Genomic DNA, 20068 nt, shown 5'->3' on the forward strand with positions numbered 1-20068 from the left:
GGAGAAAATATATAGAGAAAGGAGGAGAGACAGTAAATCAAAGATATCCCAGAACTGGAAGATTAATTCACCAAAAGGGGGAAAACTATACTATACTCTGAGAAGGGAAGTTATTATTTTGATCATTTGAAACAAAATATTATTAAGGATAACACAATATCTAGAAGTCACTGAAGTCAAATCTTGATCATTTGAAACAAAATATTACTAAAGATAATACAATATCTAGAAACCACTAAAGTCAAGTTTCAAATGGATTCAATTAGCTAAAAATTTAAATGCAAATGAAGAAGGAAATGTTCATTGCATTGGCTTTGAAAGTTGCCATTTTCTACAGTTTCCAATAAGAAAGTCAGCTCCTACTTTCCTAAAAAAAATGCATCATCAAATGGAACTCCTGCTGGGCATATATCATGTTAGTGACAGCTCTGACCAAGAGAAACAGAAACTCTATTCAGTGAAACAGACACTGAAAACAGTGACAGGTATTTCCAAACACTGCTTTGAAAATACCTTTTATTGTTACTTACTCAATATTTACTCATCTAAGACTCTCTAGTCTTTTTTTTTTTTAATTTTGCAGTGAAGTACCATTCTTTTGACACTGAACACAAACAAATTCAAAATGCTACATAATGGGAAAAGCTGTCAGCTTGGGAGTGGAAACTTTCAGTAGCAAGCTCTCTCGAGATTTGTGACTATTTCCAGAACTAGATTTAGAATATAGGTGGTTATGAGGAGCTATTTATAGTTAGGTAAAGTAACAAGAGGGAAATAGGCAATAGGAAAAAGAAGTATTGTAATGTGTGGGGATATTATATATGTACATTATATCATACATACACACACACACACACACACACACACACACACACACACAATTATCCCTTCCACATTGCACATTGGATAAGAAGCCAGCACCCATGTAATCTGGAAAATCTGTATAAAATTTTTTGGTCTTCCCTTCATACCAGAGAAACAGTCCACATTTTTTTCCTTTTTTTTTTTTTATGGGATGTTTACTGTACCTCATTGTAATATTTGAATATATTTAAGGCATTAAGTTATAAAATATGTTGATATAAATTATATATGTGCATATATACATCTTTATCTGTATATGTATATACAAATACAGATATAGCTCTGTGTGTGTGTGTGTGTGTGTGTGTATTTCTGAGTTTCTAAACTTTTTTCTGTCATCTGCTAGCCTTTATTTGTCATCTAAAGCTTCCACAAAATTCCTCCCAAAATTTCATTTAAACAACTATGTGCTTTTAGATAGTTAAAATTTCTCTGTATATTCATATTCTTACTGTCAAATTAATATAATTGTATTTGTTTTTCCTTGCCTTCTTAAGAGATAGCTTCAGATTAAAAAAGGTAGAATACTGTGAAATCCACTGACATCTTATATACATAGTACTTAATATTTATTATGAAAGCTAGAAACAATTCATCTGTTCTCTTTCATAATAAATAACAATCTCATAGTTAAATTTGCTTATAATTTTATATCTGCATATAACAGAATGAGTCATTGCATTCTAAATCAGGTGTAAAGATTGGGAGCTCTGATTATACCCTAGAACTGGGCAGAAAAAAGACCATGTATGGGCTTAAGTCTGGGACTTTGCTAGAGTCCTCTCTACTCCAATATAGACAACCAATCATAAAGAACCTGTGTTGAAAGCATTTTAAAACAAGATTCTGATTCAGATAGACCATCAGAATTATGGAACTCTGATCTTCTTCTGGTTTCTTCTTTGTACAATGATATCTGAAAAATGGGGACAAGAAACAGCATGACCTTAGGTATGGTTTATTATGAGATTAGCAAATCATAGTTGATTGAAGAGAAGTGGAAATAATTCTTTTTTTTTTTCAATAAAACATAATATCCTTTTAAACAGAGACTCTTTCAGTGTTTGTGCTTATGTATCCAGTACCTGGCGCAGGTAGTAGGCCCAAACATTATTGAATTGAATTGAAAAATCTTAATACAACTAGAAAATGTAAAGAAATACTTCTACAAATAGCCTAGGAGAATGAAAAGGGTGAAAAATATGTTTTGCCTTTTTTTTTTCTTGTATTGGATGATATGAATTTTAGACATGAATTGGTTTCTAGTTTTGGTACTGAAGTATTAGATCAGAAAGGTTATTTCTTCCTGTTATCTGATTAAGTTGGGTTCAGATCATGGCTAGCTATATTCTTAATTACTGTTATTTTATAAGATAAACTACCAAAAATTATTATTATCAAAGGTCAAACTGGAGACCAAGAACATAGTTGAGATTTTTAAAATGATTTTATATATATAAATGCTGCTCCAGGTAATCACATCTATTAATTTAACATCCCATAAAAGAAAAAAGGAAAAAAATGTGGACCGTTTCTCTGGTATGAAGGGAAGACCAAAAAATTTTATACAGATTTTCCAGATTACATGGGTGCTGGCTTTTTATCCAATGTCCCCCTGCAAAATAATAATGATGATGATTTTTATTGTCATCATCATCATTGCTATTATTGTTTTTGTTGTTGTTATGCTAAGTAGCTTTGGAGTGACTGAACTTGCCATATCTAAAGTCCTTTGGTGGACAAGGAAAACAAACTCATAACAACCAGAATATAATATGCAAAATATGAGCCACAGGCAGAAGAGATATAGTTGATAAGTACATGTTGCAAAAAAATTCCTTTATATAATTGCACATACAACTTGATCCAAGTTCTTCAAAGTAAACGGTCAATTTAATGCCTTAAAGTAGGCCAGATAAATTTTCACTTTATCAGGGACAAACCATTAATATATGGATGGGGAAAATCTTACTCCAGTGGTATGGAAGTGGCCCTAGGGTTTTTTTTTATTATTATTTTTTGTATTTTGATTTTAAATCACCTAAATTCCCCCATATATTTTAGCATACCACTCCTAAGGAGTTCTCCCTTATATTCTTTCTGTCTCTTCTGTGCACATGCCTCCACTAAGTAAAAAACAAAAAACAAAAAAGAAAGAAAGAAAGAAAAAAGGAAATAAAGCAAAGAGAAGAAAGTTCTCAATACAAAGATTCGGAGTCCAGCAAAACAAATTCCTAAATTTGCCATGTCCAATTTTTTTTTTCATTGTACATTCATCACCTGTCTGACAAGAGACAAGATGATTTGACAAGACAAGATTTTTCCAATTCCTAAGTTTATTTTTTTTTGGACTTGTACTTTATCATCACGATCAAAATTCTAAGGTCTTTGATTTCCCTCCCTCTATGATGTTATCATTTTATAAAGTGTTCTCAAAACTACTTCTTTACCCTAAATCAATTCAGAGAAATCTTTTGAGTTTCTTTCAAATGACTCAATAATATTCTATTACATTCATATACCACATTTTATTTAGGTATAAACAATTTTTGGCTGCCATGAAAAGATACGTATGTTTCCTTTCCTAGGAAAAATCCTAGATAACTTCAAAAAGGTTCCTCTCCAAGTTAGTCACTTAGGATTCAATTCAACTCAGTTGAACAAAATCCATTAAGTGCCTATTATGTGAAGACATAATGGTGATTAATATTAGTTATGGAAATTCTAGAATATCATCAGTCAATAGGCAGTTGTTATGTGCTTACTATATGTTAAACTCAAGGATAGAAAAATATAAAGCCTATCTATCTTCAAAGAGCTTATGTTGAGCAATATAACTCTTGCTAACTGTGTGACCTCCAATGATTTAATCTTTCTAGACCTGTTTCTTTATCCATAAAATGAGTGAGTTGGATATGATTTTTAAGATGACCCTTCCACTCACTCTAAATGTCTAGATTTAGGTACACAAATATAAATAGAAACATTACTTAACACAGTGCCTGGCATGTTTATTGATTAATTGAGAAGGAAGACATGACTATCAGCCTAGGAAGAAAGGTTTTTTGTGGGAAGTGACATGAGCTGAGTTTTGAAAGAAGTTAGAAATTCTAAGAGTTGGGGGTGGGGGTAGGTAAGACAAGAGGAAGAGAAAGGAAACCATATAACAAGTAAATAGCTTGTACAAAGGCAAAGTGTGTGAGAAAAACTGAATTGGATGGTTTGACTGAAATATGGTTTGTATGAAGAAGAATGCATAAAAAGCCTGAAAATTCAGGCCTGGAGTAAGATTGTGATAGACTTCTGATGTAAAAGAAAGTGGTTTGTATTTTATCTTTCAATCAGTAAGGAAGCCACTAGAACTTGAGTAGGGAGTGGGAGTGACTTTGTCAGATTCCTGCTTTAGAAATGAACTATCACTTTGTCAGTTGAATGGAGAATGGAGAAAATGATGGGAAAAACTGAATGAATGACCATATTGTGCATAATATGTGCCAAACAGTATGCTAGGCATTGGGGCTACAAATGTTAAAAACAAAACAGTTCCTTGCCTCTCAAAAGACTTGTAATAAAGGAAAACAACACATATAGTGGAATCATTGCCAGGGAAGGCTGGGATTTGGAAATCAGAGGGATGGTAAGGATAGTCATAGGGCAATTCAATGACATGCACTTTCCAAGAATGATAGTATTGTTTTGAATACTAGTTTCAGAGCCAAAATAGAAAGTAAAGGTTCAAGGAAGGAGGAAGCATACCTATATGGAAGATGTCTGGAAAATAGTCAGACTGGACATAGTAAATTTCCACCAATTTGAAGCCTAGGGTCTTTGGGCAGAAGCTAGAATGCCAGATGAGAGGTTTGGAAGTACTGACTGAGAGAAACAACAGTGCATAAAGATGACCAAGAGCTGCATGGTGGGTCAGTATCAGGGAGCGCAAATATGAGTTTCTTGCATATTGTAACAATGACCAGCTGTGAAAGATTTAGCTATTCTGGTCAGTACAATGAGCTAAGACATTTCCAAAGAACTCATAATGAACACTATTGTCCACCTCCAGATAGAGAATTGATGAACTCTGCAATTTGAAATATAATTTTCTCACTTTATTTTTCTTACTTTTTTGTGCAACATGCTAATGTGAAATATGTTTTGCATGATTTCACATGTATAACTGACACATTGTTTGGCTTTTCAATGGGTGGGGAAAGAGCCAAAGAGAAGAAAAGAACTTGAAACTCTAAATTTAAAAGAAAATGAGTTATTAAAGGCAGCTTAATAAGTGCCCATGGGCAAGTCACTTAACTCCAATTGCCTCAGGGGAAAAATCTTAAAAATAATGCCTGTGTATGTCTGTGTATACATACACAAAGAGAAAGTGATAATGCTCTATGTGTTTGTATGTGTTTATGTGTAGTCTACTGCAGTAGTGCAGAGCAGAAGGTTGAAGGCCTGAATAAAGGTAGTAGCTATGGGTTTGGAGAGAAAGAGATGGATGCAAGGGATGTTCCAGAAGTAAAATTAATGAAATTTAGCAGTTACTTAGATAAATGAAGTAAGATGAAGTGAAGAATAAGGGATAGTGTTAAGGTTTTTAACTTGAGTGATTGGAAGGAGGGTTTAGGGGAATGAACCTAAAGAAGGAGAATTTTCTGAATAATGGCAGCAAAAAGTAGAAGTGGTGAACAAGGACTACTCCATCTCTTTCAGGCATCAAGACCAATGTGTTTGTGGTTTCCAGGATATGTATAGATGCAGTCAGTGTTGGAGAGAATGAAGTAGATAGCTTTTTCTAGAACTCTGGCTGTGAAGGGGAAGAGAGGATATATGCTCTCAGATTCCAAAATTTCTTTCCCTAACCACACTCTCCATGTCATTTGTAATGGCCACTGAGCCTTGTTTTTTTTTTTTTTAATCATGATTTCTAGTCCCTCAGTTTCTTTCTAGTCTTCAAATTCATTTTGACTTCCCTTGTCTCCCCATACAATCTAGATCCATAGTCATTTACCCTAGAATCCCTTCCCCCTTGATTATTTGCCTTACTTGGTACCCAAACCATACTATTGTTGGAAAGATTAGAAAACGTCTGTATCAAGAGAAGGATTTTTTTTTTTTTTTGCAAATGGGTGAAACCTGGCCATAATTATAGGTAAATATAGTATACATTTGTAAACGTCCCACAAAATCTGCAAAAGGTTCATTGGGACCTTGCTCTATTTTTGTGAAAGCATTATTTCCATCTTTCTGTCCAGGGAGAGAATTCCAAGCTTTTATTGCAGCCTTAGAAATTTGCTCATACACTGTTATGGGATAATAAATCTGTTCTGAACTCTCTGCATACTGACCTTCTCCAGTTAGTTGGTCAAAAGCAACTTGTACAATAGCTCCTGTTTGCCTATTGCATTGGGCTTGAATCCTACATAATTCATGAAACTCTGAAAGCCACAATAAATTTTGTCCCGGTTCTAGACAAGTTTTCGTTATGGATTTCCAGTCATTCGGGGTTAGGATTTCATTAGACAAATTATCCAGTAACATCTTCACATAAGATGATGTAGCCCCATAAAGAGTGCAACCCTTTTTCAAATCTTTAATTTTTCCCAAATTAAAAGGAGTGTATTTTCTCTCTTTTTGACCTGAGGAGTTGAGCTCTTCAATCACAGGATATGCATTTATAAAATCAGATATATCTCCTCCTTCATTTTTTGCTTTAATTAATGCTTTTTCTAATCTTGTCAAATTCTGCTTTACAGGAGAAGCTGACTGTGTTTCTGTCTCTCTCCCTCCCCCTTGTTCCACCCATGAAGGGTTAATTGCGGGGGGAGGGTCATGAGATGTGGAATCACCTAATTCCTCCTGTACTTTCCTTTTCATCATTCTATCACTTAAATAACTTCTTATAGCCAATTGTATTACATTATATGTATTAATTATTGAGTTAGGCCCATTTTTATCATAGAATTGACAAAGATCCTCTCCAACCAATTTCCATTCATTTAGATCTAATTCCTTATCAAGAGAGAAACAAGGACATATGTCCTTTAAAGTTTGTAAAAGTTCAGTGATTTGCTGTAAACTTATAATTAAACCTTGGCTTTCCATAATTTTGACAATGCTCTCTAAACATTTTCCTTGAACAGAAACAGAAGGCTGTTTTCTAAATATCTGTCCCATCTTAGATGAAATTCTACTTTAACTCTTTTAGCAAAATTTCTTTATTGCACTCACCCTAATTTCTGGGTTGAAGAGTCTTTTCCACTGGATCAGGATCAGAGGCTTTTCCACTTGAATCAGGATCGGAGCTTTTCCACTTGAATCAGGATCGGAGCTTTTCCACTGAAATCCACTGAGGGGTCTGTTTGTCCCACGTTCAGGGCGCCAAAATATTGTGATCTTTTTCTTCTCAAAACACAGCCAGGTGATAAAAGTTCAGATCTTTTATTGTTTCCAATATAGCCCGGTTAGCTTAGAGGCCTATCTCTCTGCTTGGTTCCAAGAGCTCTCTCCAAATGTCTTTAAATCCAAAGGTCTGGTCCTTCAGCCTCTGCCTCTGCTTTCTTTAGCCTCCCCAGCTCCAGTCTTCATGTCATTCCGGTGAAATCTCGACTTGTAGCGTCTTCCTCTCTCGAGCACTCTCCGACTGGCCCATTGGCCTATTTATGCTCTTTCCAGAGAGAGGGATTATGGGTAGTTCTACTTAGTACCTTGTTTCAGGTTCTGCCCAAAACATCTTCTTGTAAGATTAGATCAACTCTAATTACTTAGCAGTTAGTAAGGATTCCAACAGGAAACACTATAGACTCTATATAGAGTCATAAAAGACTCTATAGGGCTTATTTGATGAAAAGCTAGTTTTATAATTAGCTTGTCAGTTGCTTTCAAAAAGTTTCTTCTAAACTCCTTCAGGATACTTATAAAATTTTATCTCAAATGGCTTACATGTACTAGGATACATTATTGGATTGATAGTTTGTTATTAAAAAAAAATCCTCTATATGATTTTCTTTACTCAATTTTATCAAAAATTCTAAAGTAGTAAAATCAAATCAGTAAGGATTTGCTTTATATGTGTGTTCTTCTATGTTCCTGAAAATGTACATCCTACGTAATTTCAATTTTTAGAAACAAAAACTTTCTTGTACTTTACATTTTGAGTCATTCCAGTAGATTCCAGTCCTTTAGGGAATTTTGCTCCAGAACCACTACCAAGAAAATAAAAAGACTGGTTAATGCCTAAAGGGATAAAAAGATCATCTAACAACAACTAAAAAAAAGTTTTACCCAAGATGTGAAAAGTGTATTCATCCATAGATCAAGCACTAGATGTTCAAAGCTATGTGCAAGAGGTTTAATGTTACTTTGGAAATAGTCTACAAAAAAGTTTGCTAAATAAGTGGACTGAAATAATTTTAAAGTGATAATGGCAGTGACACAACTTATTGTGTCACTAAAAGCATTGTTTTGATCAAACAAAAAATTTAAAAAGAATTATGTGTAATTTTATATTCAGTCATCTATTTTTTAAAAATCATCAATTCAATTAAATTACACACTACCACTATCTGCTCTGTTTTAAACAAATCTCCATTTTCATATCTGTACAATGGAGAAAGAGGCTCTTTGTGGGCTTGAACTAGATGATCTTCTTAGGTGTTTTCCAGATCTAAACTATGACTCCATGATCTGATGAACTGTCTTAGATGCTAGAGATTAAAAAACAACCAAGCCAAAAAAAAAAAAAATTAAAAATGGCTACTGCCTTCCAGAAGTTTAGATCTTTTTGGATTTTTTTAAAAATCAATTTCAATAGGGTAAAGATAGGAAGAAACTCCTAGTCATTCAACTCCTTTATAATTTGAAATTTTTATACAAGCCATATGAAATTGTTAAAAAAAAAAAAAAAGAAAGAAAGAAAGAAAGAAGAAAGACAGGTTTCTAATGAATTGCAATTTATAAGTTTTTATAAACATTTAAATTTCAAATCTAAAAAATTCCTGATAAATTAGAATAGAGAACTTATAGGACATGCCTTAACTTAGCCAAGAGTTATTCCATCATCTTTTTTTTCTCTTTGCTTTTTGTGATTGGATGGACCATGAAAATAGCCTAGTTATCATGTTTATTTTTGTCCAGATTCCTTTCACACTATTCTAATATACATGGAGCTTTCCTTTTCTAATGTCATGTTGTACTTATACTCATAGTACAAAATTTATCACAGAATTGATCACAGTATTGTTCCCCGACAGTAGATTGTTCCCCTTCTTTGGATTGGAAGCTACTTGAAAACAGACTGTTTCAGCTTTGTTTTTATATTTCTGGCACTTAGCTCAGTATAATTGATTCATAAATCTTTTGGAATTAGATTCAGAGTAAGACTATGCCATATGATGGTGGTTGTTGTTTTAATCCTTTGACATTGTCTAGCACAATGAAAAATTTATAAGAAATATGCAGTACATAATATAACGCAGCCTCCTGTATATCTTGCTAATAAGATATTTGCAATATCTAGAGCAGGTCACTTTGATGCCAGAAAGAAGTGGGCTGTACTTAATATTTAAGCTGAATATCATAAAATCTGCAGATATCTACTTGTGATTTTAAGAGCTCTGGAAAAAATTCTCTCTTCCACCCCCCTCCACATTGCCTTAAATTCTACATTCATTTGTTTGTTCATTTATTCATTCATTCATTTGTTTTATCAAGGCAATATATCTCTAATCATCTTACTCTCTATCTTTTCCTATTGAATTCCCTATTTTTGATGATGGCATTATTGCTTTCCCAGAAAAGCAGGATCAAAGCTTTGGAATTATCTTATACTCCTTTGTCTCCTTCATCCTTCATCTTGCTGTACTAATAATATTCTTTCCCCTCTTGTTTAATGGTTTTATAACTTAAATGTCACTCAGTAAGGCAGAAGAGATACAATTCATGAGGTTTTTTATCTATAATAACTGTTTCTTCCTTTTTTCTGTTACTTGAAATCTTCATCTCCCTTTAAAAAATTTTTTTATTATACTATGTTATGCTTTTTTTAGTCCATAGGTTAAAAATAAAATAAAAATGTATATTCTCTTTCTTCCCTCCCTCTATCCTTCCCTCCTTCCATTTCTCCCTTTCCTTGATCCCTCCCTCCTCTCTCCTCCTTCTCTCTCTCTCTCTCTTCATCTCTCTTCATCTCTCCCTCCCATCCTCCTTCTCCATCTCTTTTCTCCCTTCTCCTTTTCCTCCTCTCCCTTTCTCTTCTTCCTCATTCTCTAGGTAGGGGAGAATCTTTCCCTTGTTTTTTCTACAGTAAGAAGATGAAGTTCAGGGGTATGTGTTAGGATTATAAAATGAGATCCCAGAAAGCAATGGTTGCTTATTCACAATAGACATATTAAGTCAAAAAGCTTATTTTCCCCTCTCTGTGCTAAGACGCAAAGCCTGAGGCTATATGCATTTTTATTACACTTTACTGTCTTGGTTTCACTTGAGGATTAAAAAGAGAGTCAAGGTACAATGCACGTATCCTGATGGATTTTAGGATTTCTTGCTTTAGCGAAAGAAAGAATCTCATAAAGTCACTCAGATTATCTCTTAGCCAAGTGCACCTAGTGCCATGATGACCTACAAATTCCTTCTTGTACTTCTCCTAAGAAATGCACTCTATTTTGTGATTTATTCATAGTCTACTTCTGCTTCTACCTCTTGAAGTATCCTGTACTGTATTAATTTGTATACAATTAATACATAAAAGTAGATTTGAAGAGAATATATTTTAGTTGCCTGCCAACCTTTGGAGACAGGGGTAAGGAGGATAAGTGGCAAGACATGGGGGAGGGGTAGAATCAGGGTAAGAAGAACAGAAAGACATGGAAAAAAAGGGAAAGATGAGGGAAGGCGAGGTTTGTCAGTCTTTTAACATCAAGACAAAACCAATCCATGGCCCAGAAACAATGCATGTTAATTTCCCCTTCCCGCTGTCCTTCATTGAGGAGCACAAAGACTGCTTTCTAAAATGCAGTCTTATCTTCTGATATGCAAGGAACAGAGAGTAACTAAATTCTGTAGAAATTGGAAGTACAGTAGATGAGATCTTCCTGTTTATTGATTTGTAAAGAACAGCCTGCTACATCAGTGAGAATAAAAGAAAGAAGCTTTTCAGTTGAAGGAAGGGGTAGTGCTGGTTAACATTTAAAGGGAGCTTGTGGAAGTCAGTGTTCTTTGATATGCAGTCAAATTGGATATGATCAGAGTCAAGGTCAGGATGCAATGGAAATGCTGTGAACATGATGTGGGATTAAAGAAAGACTGTTTCTTGTTTAATTTCTGTTGTATATGCATGCTTAAGCAAATTCTCCTCCCCTTCCTTCATTAAAATCATGATTAGTAGAGCAGCCTGAAAATGAACAAGTGCATTATTGTACTTAGTATAAAGGTTCCTGACTGGGGTAAGTTTAAAACTTGGAGGGATGAATTCTTTCTCATTTGTCTTCAAGATTTCTACCACATTTAGTCTTTTTCAAAGTGAGTTTGCTTAGTTCTGTGTCTACTGTATGGCATTTGTTTTTCAGATCATGATATCCATTCTATTTTATTTCATTGATAATTATTTCAAATTGCCACTTCTGGTCCCTGATAATTTCCCTGTGTTCTAATACTAGGCAGAATAATTGTGTAATTAGCATCTGAACATTCTGCTTTATGTGCCCTAAAATGCCCCTTCTAGGGTATGCTCCAATGACCTCAAAAGATTTAACTGTTAGTGATATATTTTAATTGTAGAGCAAATACAAATGTTGAGATATAAATGTTTTAATGTAATCAAGTAAGAATCACTTGCCTTCCTAATCATAGAATATTATATGGGATTATTTAAAAGTATACCTATTTTAGAAATAGATTATATTAGGTATTATATTAGAATACCTGGATTGTTATATCCTTCATGTAAATCATTTCAAGTTTTGCTTAGATCTCAACTTGAAAATGGCTCCTAGGGTATACTTGTCCTCTTCATAAAACATTGACATCTTCCTTACCCTTTTTATTTTTCATTTGAAAAAAAATCTTTAGAATTAACTCTGACTCCTCAGATTTAAAGAAGGAAGTTATAAATGAATGCCATTTTTTCTCATTGAAATTAATGATACTTTCACTTTTATATATACTGTTTAAGTCAATTTGACTTAATTATAGGAGTCAATTATATCATCATGTCAAAAAATGTTTTTAGAATGAGTTTTTGAAACAAAGAAAGGAAAGCTAAAGACATGAGTAGATATAAAACTAATTTTTCATTTTCTCCCATTCTTTCTAGTTAACTGAAGAGTTTTCCTGAATAAAAACAATTATTCAGTCTGAAAACCATAGGTGAATAGTGCATGATCTAAGATTCCAGTTAATAAAAATGACACTATTACAGGGGTTCTACAACTTCCGGGAAACATCGTCAATGGGAAGCAACAGTATCTCTAGGTTCTATCAGCAATTCTTAGGTATAGTCCCAGGAATAAGAGAAAGGGTGGTGGGGGAGGCAAAGAAGGAGAGAGAAAAGATAGGAAATAAGAATATTGGACAGGAAGAAAAAATGAAGAAGGGGAGAAAAGAAAGATATAAAAAAGATATGGAAAGGATCACTTTCTGTGCCGAATATGAGAGAATCACCCCATGATTATCTATTAGCAACAATACCATAAATCAAAATGATAAATAATTATAAATCTGTTTGTAGGGTACTCTGCCATAGGTTAATCTTTACACAATCAATTCATGAGTATACTTGAAATGTCCCAATTTGATATATTTTTTCCTCCTATATAAATTGATTCCAGGCATAACTTAACTGACCACTCATTGCTTTTTAGAAGTCCTTGAATTTTCTTGTGCAAAGTAGTTTTAAAATACACAAACATCCATGAAAAAACAATTTTTAGACTAGTGTTTTCCAATGTTACCTTAAAAGCAAACAGGTATATATAATCAGTCACCAGAGAATTTTCCATATAACTTTTCAGATATCTCTATTTGCATTTCAAGTAAAGATTTGGAACCTGAAATAAATTATTAAGGGCTTTTCCCAAAAAAAACTGTATAAACTGCAAAATTACAAAGAAAAAAATGATGAATGGACTGAAGAAAGGCATCATTTTCATAGTTTATTGGTTAGCCTGGCAGCACAGAGGGAGACTTTGTTATGAATTCATTAATGTGGGTGTTAGTCTAGTCCCTGGGTGACCGTGTACATTTATCAAAGGTTAAAAGAACTGAGAAAACAGAAAAACTTAAATGTGACTACCCAACTACATTTTACACAAGAATAGAAATAAAAAATGATTTTTTTAAAAATTTAGAATATGTAAGAATATTGAATGTTGGGGGAAAACATATAATTGAGCAGTTTGTTTATTTTTTTTAATTTATAAAATAGTCCTTAGCTCACCTGAATCTATTCTAAATATTTTTTTAAAGCAGAAAAAGCGACTAATTGAAGATTACAAAGAAAATATGAAATCCACTAGAATTTACAGGAAGGTTAAGTAATAAGCATCCACACTAAGATTTACTTGAAATCCTTCCAAATATCAACATGGTACAGCTTTTCTTTAGATTGTTATCTATTATCAGTTGTTTCAGACAGTGAGACATAAATTTAATTCATCCTTCTAGGAAATAAGAATAGAAAACAATGGAAAATAAAACAAAAAACTTCAATTAAACAAAAAAGAAATCCTAAGATTTACTTGAAATCCTTCCAAATATAGACATAGTCCAGCTTTTCTTTTGACTGTTATCTATTATCACTAGTTTCAGACACAAGGCATAAATTTAATTTATCCTTTTAGGAAATAAGAATAGAAAATAATGAAAAACAAAGAAAAATAAAACAAAAATCTTCAAACAAAAAAGAAACCCTATTTTAAGAAATTATATCAAACTTCACTTGCCACATTTGATGCAAGAATGAGGGGTGAAGGATAAAGAAGTCTTCTAAAGATAATATTTTTTTTTATTTAAAATGATCTATCATTCCCTAATTGATAAATGGTCAAAGTATATGAATAATTTTCAGATGATGAAATCAAAGCCATTTATAGTATATGAAAAAAAGTTCTAAATCACTATTGATTTGAGAAATGCAAATTAAAACAACTCTGAGGTACCATCTCACACCTCTCAAATTGACTAAGAGGACAGGAAAAGATAATGATAAATGTTGAAGGGGATGTGGGAAAACTGGGACACTGATATACTTTTGGTGGAATTGTGAAATGATGCAACCATTCTGGAGAGCAATATGGATCTGTGCCCTAAGGGCTATCAAACTATGCATGCCTTTGACCCAGATGTGCCATTACTGGGTCTGTATCCCACAGAAATCATAAAGGAAGGGGAAAGGACCTATATGTGCAAAAATGTTTGTAGCAGCTCTTTTTGTGATAGCAAAGAAGTGGATGCCCATCAATTGGGGAATGGCTGAACAAGTTGTATTATATGAAGGTAATAAAATATTATTGTTCTATAAAAAATGATGAACAAGCTGATTATAGAAAGGCTTAGAAATATTTGCATGAACTGATGCTGAGCAAAAAAAACAGAATCAGGAATATATTGTACACAATAATAGCAAGAATGTGTTATGATCAACTATGAAAGACTTGGTTCTTCTCAGTGGTTCAGTGATCCAAAGCAATTTTTGGACAGAAAATGCCATCTGCATCCAGAAAAAGAACTAAGGAAACTTCTTTTTTTTGGTTTTTCTTTTTAATCTCTCCCATGGTTTTTCCCTATTTTCTCTCCCAACATGATTCATAAAGCAACAAGTATTAAAAATAAATAAATTTACTACAATAAAAAAGGAAAAGGCCTAGACAGCCATGTCTCCCTTCCTTACCAGGCTATTTTCCTGACTATTCCAAATTTTGTCTTCAGTACTCTGCCTTAGGTACCTTTATCTCTTCCTTTTATCCAAAAATTTTTCAGCTCCCTTATAAAAATGTCTTCTCCTAATAAAATATAGGCTCCTTGTCTTTATTTCTGCTTACTTTTGTATTCCCTGTATTGATACATAATAAGTACTTAATAAATAATTATTTATTTATTTTTTAAAAAATAAAATGAGTGGTCATTATTTTTAGTTTGCTAGCTTATTTAACTTTATGCTCATTTTAATTCAAGGCATAGAGGTAATATTTTAAAAGTCTGTCCTTTCCTCTTGAGGTATTAGATCAAACATCTAAGACACAGAAGTGGGAAGGGAAGGGCCTATGCAAATAACAGCCTACTAATCATAAATGGAAAAATCACATAATACAATAACAATTTACATAGCATTTAAATTTTATAGTCTAGCAACTAGGCCAAAAACAGATAAGAAGAAATTGTTTTATAACGTTTTATATAGCATTATATATATATATATATATACATATTTCTATATAAATATATCTAAATATTCTATTACTAAAGAAGGTAGATTTTCATGTTCATTGTGCTATCACCATGGTGGAAATTCTTCACTGAAGTGCCTCAGGAATCTGTATGTGGTCCTGTGCCATTCCACTTATTTTTATCAATGACTTGGAAGAAAATATAAATAGATACATCAAATTTTCAAATGACATAAAAGATGGAAGGGATTGTTAGTGCTCTGAGGATGAAAGAATCAAGATCTGAAAAGATCTTGACAGAAGAGAATGATGAATTGAATATAATAAGATGAAATTGGATAAAGAAACATACTACATCCTACATTTGGATTAAAAAAATAAATTGTATAAGTACATGATTGGCATGTGGCTGGACAACAGTTCATGTGAAAAAGATCTGGGAAATGGAGGTATGGCATTATATACATGTTCAATATGAATCAACAATGTGACAAGGCAGCCAAAAAAAGTATGAAATCTTTGGCTGAATTGATAGAGGCACACTGTTCCAAACAAAGAAGATGATTGTACTGCTATGTTCCACAGTTGTCAGACAACATCTGAATATTCTGTTCAGTTCTTGGTTCCATATTTTTAAAAGGACATTGACAAACTGAAATGGGCACAAAGGGGGTGATCTAGATGGTGAAAGGACTAGAGATTATGTTACATGACTTAAAGTAATGGGGAATATCTAGTTTAGAGAAGAGAAGATTTCAAAGGAATGTGTTAGCTAGTCTTAGAAAAGTTCCATGTGAAAGAGGAACCCTCCCCCTTTTTTTATGTGGCCTCAAAACACAGGAATAATGAATGGAAGCTGAAGAAAAGTAAATATCACTTCAAAATAAGGATAACCTCTGAACAATGAAAGCCATCTGGAGTTGAAACAAGCTATCATGGGAGATAATGAATTTTCCATCATTACATCAAACTTGGAGATTCCCTTGTCAGAGGTGCCATAAAAACTAATTCTAATTCAGATACAGGTTGCTAGATAACCTTTGAGATTTCCAAGCCTGCTATTCTCTGACTCTGTAACTCCTAAAGAATTGTAGTAAACTATCATGAACCCTCAAAGGTACACATGGCAGTTCTGGGACATAAAGAATACTAGTTTCTTGATATATATTTTAGGAAGTAGGAATTGCAGATTAGATAATGTTCAAGAAAAAATGTTCATTGTAAAAGCAATGTCACATGGTTCTTTATACCTTTTCAATATCATAAAAGCCTTATACTCAAAGCCAACTGGTTTTCCTCAATTCTTAATCACTCCTGTACATCTTAACCATAAGGATATGGAGCCCTTTACGATGCTAGTACTGATTAGTGCCTGGTGTTTCTCACCCAATATTTCAGGTGGGCCCTAGCCCTGGTCATCTTCTTGTTAGCTGGCTTGCTACTACATGCTGAAAGGAACTGTATTAAGCACTGGAGGAAAGGAAAAAAAAAAAAAAAAACAATCCCTGCTCTCAAGGAATTCACAGTCTAATGGGGAGGAAAATATGTAAACAATTACAGTTATCTCTTCCAGATCACAGGGATTAAAAGTGCCTTTCACAACCCCCAGAATCTGAAAAATCCACATAAAAATTTTTGACCCCCTTTTCTTACCAGAGAAGTTCACTTTTATTTTTTTTTCTCTTTTATAGGGTGTTTACAGTATCTTAGTGTAAAATTTGGGTTAAGTATTTGGTCACAGGCTTTGTGTCATCTACTGACCTTCACATGGCATCTGAAGCTTCCACAAAACTCCCCCCAAATTTCCATTTAATTAAACCCACAATATATCAAAACCATAATAGGGAAAGTCTCTATATGGCATATGGTATATATAAACAAAATATATGGAGAATACATTGAAGATAATCAAGAGAGAAAAGATACTAGGATCAAAGAAGACACTGAAAGGTATCTTGCAGGAGGTAGGACTTGACCTGAAACTGCAGATAGAAATGAAAAGGGAAAGAGTTCCAAGCATGAGGAACTGCAGATGAAAATGCTTGAATTTGAAAGATGTAGTCCTATTCGAATCAGTCAGTAAACATTTATTTGTAAACACCTATTTTGTGCCAGGTACTATGCGAAGTGCCTAGAATAAAAAAACAGATAAAATATAGTTCCTACACTGAAAAATAAAGCAAACAATGGGGTACAAGTAAGGTATGTGCATGATAAATAGAAAATAAATAAGAAAAGAATAAATAAGAATTAGGAACAAGGAGATTTGATTAGCTACTATGTACAAGATACTGGGTTAGATATTGGACATATTAAGAAAATAAGATATGGTCCAAACATCTAGGAGCTTACAATATGACTAAAGATAGGAGAAAGAGGGAAGAGGAAGAAAATATGCATTTTTATATCACTTACTATGTGTCAGGCACTGTGCTAAGTGCTTTATACATTATCTCATTTGATCCTCACAACAACCTTTCAACACTATAGGTGCTGCTATTATCCCCATTATTCTGTAAAGGAAACTGAGGCAAACAGATCCAGTGACACAAGATCACACAGGTAGTAAGTGTCTGAGATTGGACTTGAATTCATATCTTCTTGATGCCAGACCCAGTACTCTGTCCATCCTATTCCTTTTCTCTTCCTTCTCACATGGACTATAAGTTTCTAAAGGACCAAGAATCTCATCTTGGATTTCTTATATCCCTTAGTCCATTAATAAGTACAAGAATACATCAAAGATCTGTGATTTGTCATCAGTGGACAATTTCTGATGTAGGAATTCTCTCCCTTGTTTATAACTTAATAGATAAATCCTCAGGAGGTTTCTAAGACTCATAGAGGTTAAGTAACTTGAGAGTCGCAGAGCTAAAAACTGCCAGGAATATATTTGAACCTTAGCCTATCTGAATTCAAACCTTCATATTAGGATATATTACCTTAAAAACATAATAATTATTCATTTATTTAATGAATGAATAAGCAAAAGACTGTCATTTGTCTCAGCAAAATAGTGATAGATATAAAATTCTGTTTTTGTCTTATTTGTCCTGTGACCATACTCTTCAATGTTAAAAAAAAAAAAAAAATTGCCAGAAATGTTCTAATCTGTGACATCTATTGCTTTAATTTTTCTAATTTACTTTGGATTATATAGATATCTACTGAATAAAATATCGTTCTTATAACGATCCCCAGCCCATATGTATCGTATATGAATTGAGGGTTTTTTTTTTAAGTCTATTAAGTTATTTAATCATCTGTACATATTTGCTTTCCATTCTACCTTATTCCCAACAATAATTCCATGACTAAACTTGCCTTGTATTTAATACCTTAGCTATTTTAAGACATTATTTTCTTGATATTCCATGTTCTAATATAATACATATTTTATTTAAATCCTATCCTCAAGCATTTTTCAAAGCAATTTGGGTTGAAAGAAATATAAATTTGCTTTTTTTTTTTTTCATTTAAAGTGCTTAACAAGGGGCAGCTAGGTGGTACAGTGGATAGAGCACCAACCCTGAAGTCAGGAGGACTTGAATTCAAATCTGACCTCAGACACTTAACACTTCCTAGCTGTATGACCCTGGGCAAGTCACTTGACCCCAATTGCCTCAGCAAAAAATAAATAATAAATAAATAAGCAAATAAATAAAGTATTTAACAAATTGGGTATAGAATGGAGAAATAAAAATTGATAAGGATGGCTAGTCCCATTGGTGTCTATCACTTAAACATTGTGTTATTCAATAATAGGATATTTATTCCCTAACTACCTTAGCTAGTTCTGGAGTTAAGAAAACATGAATTCAATCTGATCTCAGTTGTTTACTTATTGACTCTGAGCTAGTCACTTATCTGCTCCAGTTTCTTCAACTGTAAAAAATAAAGTAAAAAATAAAAGTGGACAGGTGTCTCTGCAGCTGCTCTGGTATTTTTGTTCATGGTCTAGAATTAGTTTTCTTTAGGGACCCTGAGAACTTTCTTTCTCAACATGATTGAAATCTATGGACCAAATCTGAAATGGTCTATGCCTCTTAGGAGAACTCAACACTGGTTAGTATAACCCTGTGATACTAGATAAAATGGCTAAAGATATTAGATTTGCTTTGGGAAAAAAAAATAGGTAAAAGGTCCTGGCAACCTTGAAACTTCCTCCAGTGTTGTTTTTTCAGCATAGAATTTAATGGGCTTGCAGATCACTACTAAATGTATTTTATATGCCTACTTATTAGAGAGGGGGAAAAGATTATTTGTATGCCAAGGTTAGATCTCCCAACCATTGCCTTATTCACCCCCATCACAATGTGAAATGAACAAATCTGAAAATCTTCCATTACATTTTAAACCTTGGTTTTATTCCACTGATGGTATTATGCACTAACAATAACACACAAACTTTGGAAAATAATTATAGGTGAGCTGATTGAGCTTAAAGGACAAAAGACATTATATTTCTCAAATTATTTTTTACACTGCATTATGATAATAAATAGGATAATAAATAGGAAAAAAATTAACTTGATCCTTTATCTTACTTTCACTAAAGATTTGGAATTTTCAGAGCTTTTTTTTTCTAATGGAGTTAATTGGCATAATAGTTTATGGAAAAGCAAAGAAGTGAGGGTATAAATTACTCATGTAAACATTGTTGAGAAGGGGAATTTTTTTGTTTGTTTGTTTTGGCCTTAGTTTGATAAAAAAAAAAAAAAAAAATGAGTCTCAAAGGCCATATGCAGTAAGTGGATATTAAAACTCTGGGGTTATAAATGATTGCTATCTGGGGTTATAAATGATTGCTATAGTATTCTCAGCCT

General features: G+C 33.2%; 1 protein-coding gene across 1 annotated transcript in view; it reads left to right on the plus strand.

Moving 5' to 3' along the window:
• Positions 1-20068, plus strand: part of DMD (dystrophin) — a 2219276-nt gene that overhangs the window by 1926790 nt on the left and 272418 nt on the right. The gene's annotated exons all lie outside the window — the stretch shown is intronic.

The sequence above is a fragment of the Antechinus flavipes genome, chromosome 3 (genome assembly GCF_016432865.1).
Source record: "Antechinus flavipes isolate AdamAnt ecotype Samford, QLD, Australia chromosome 3, AdamAnt_v2, whole genome shotgun sequence".
Taxonomy (NCBI): Eukaryota; Metazoa; Chordata; class Mammalia; order Dasyuromorphia; family Dasyuridae; genus Antechinus; species Antechinus flavipes.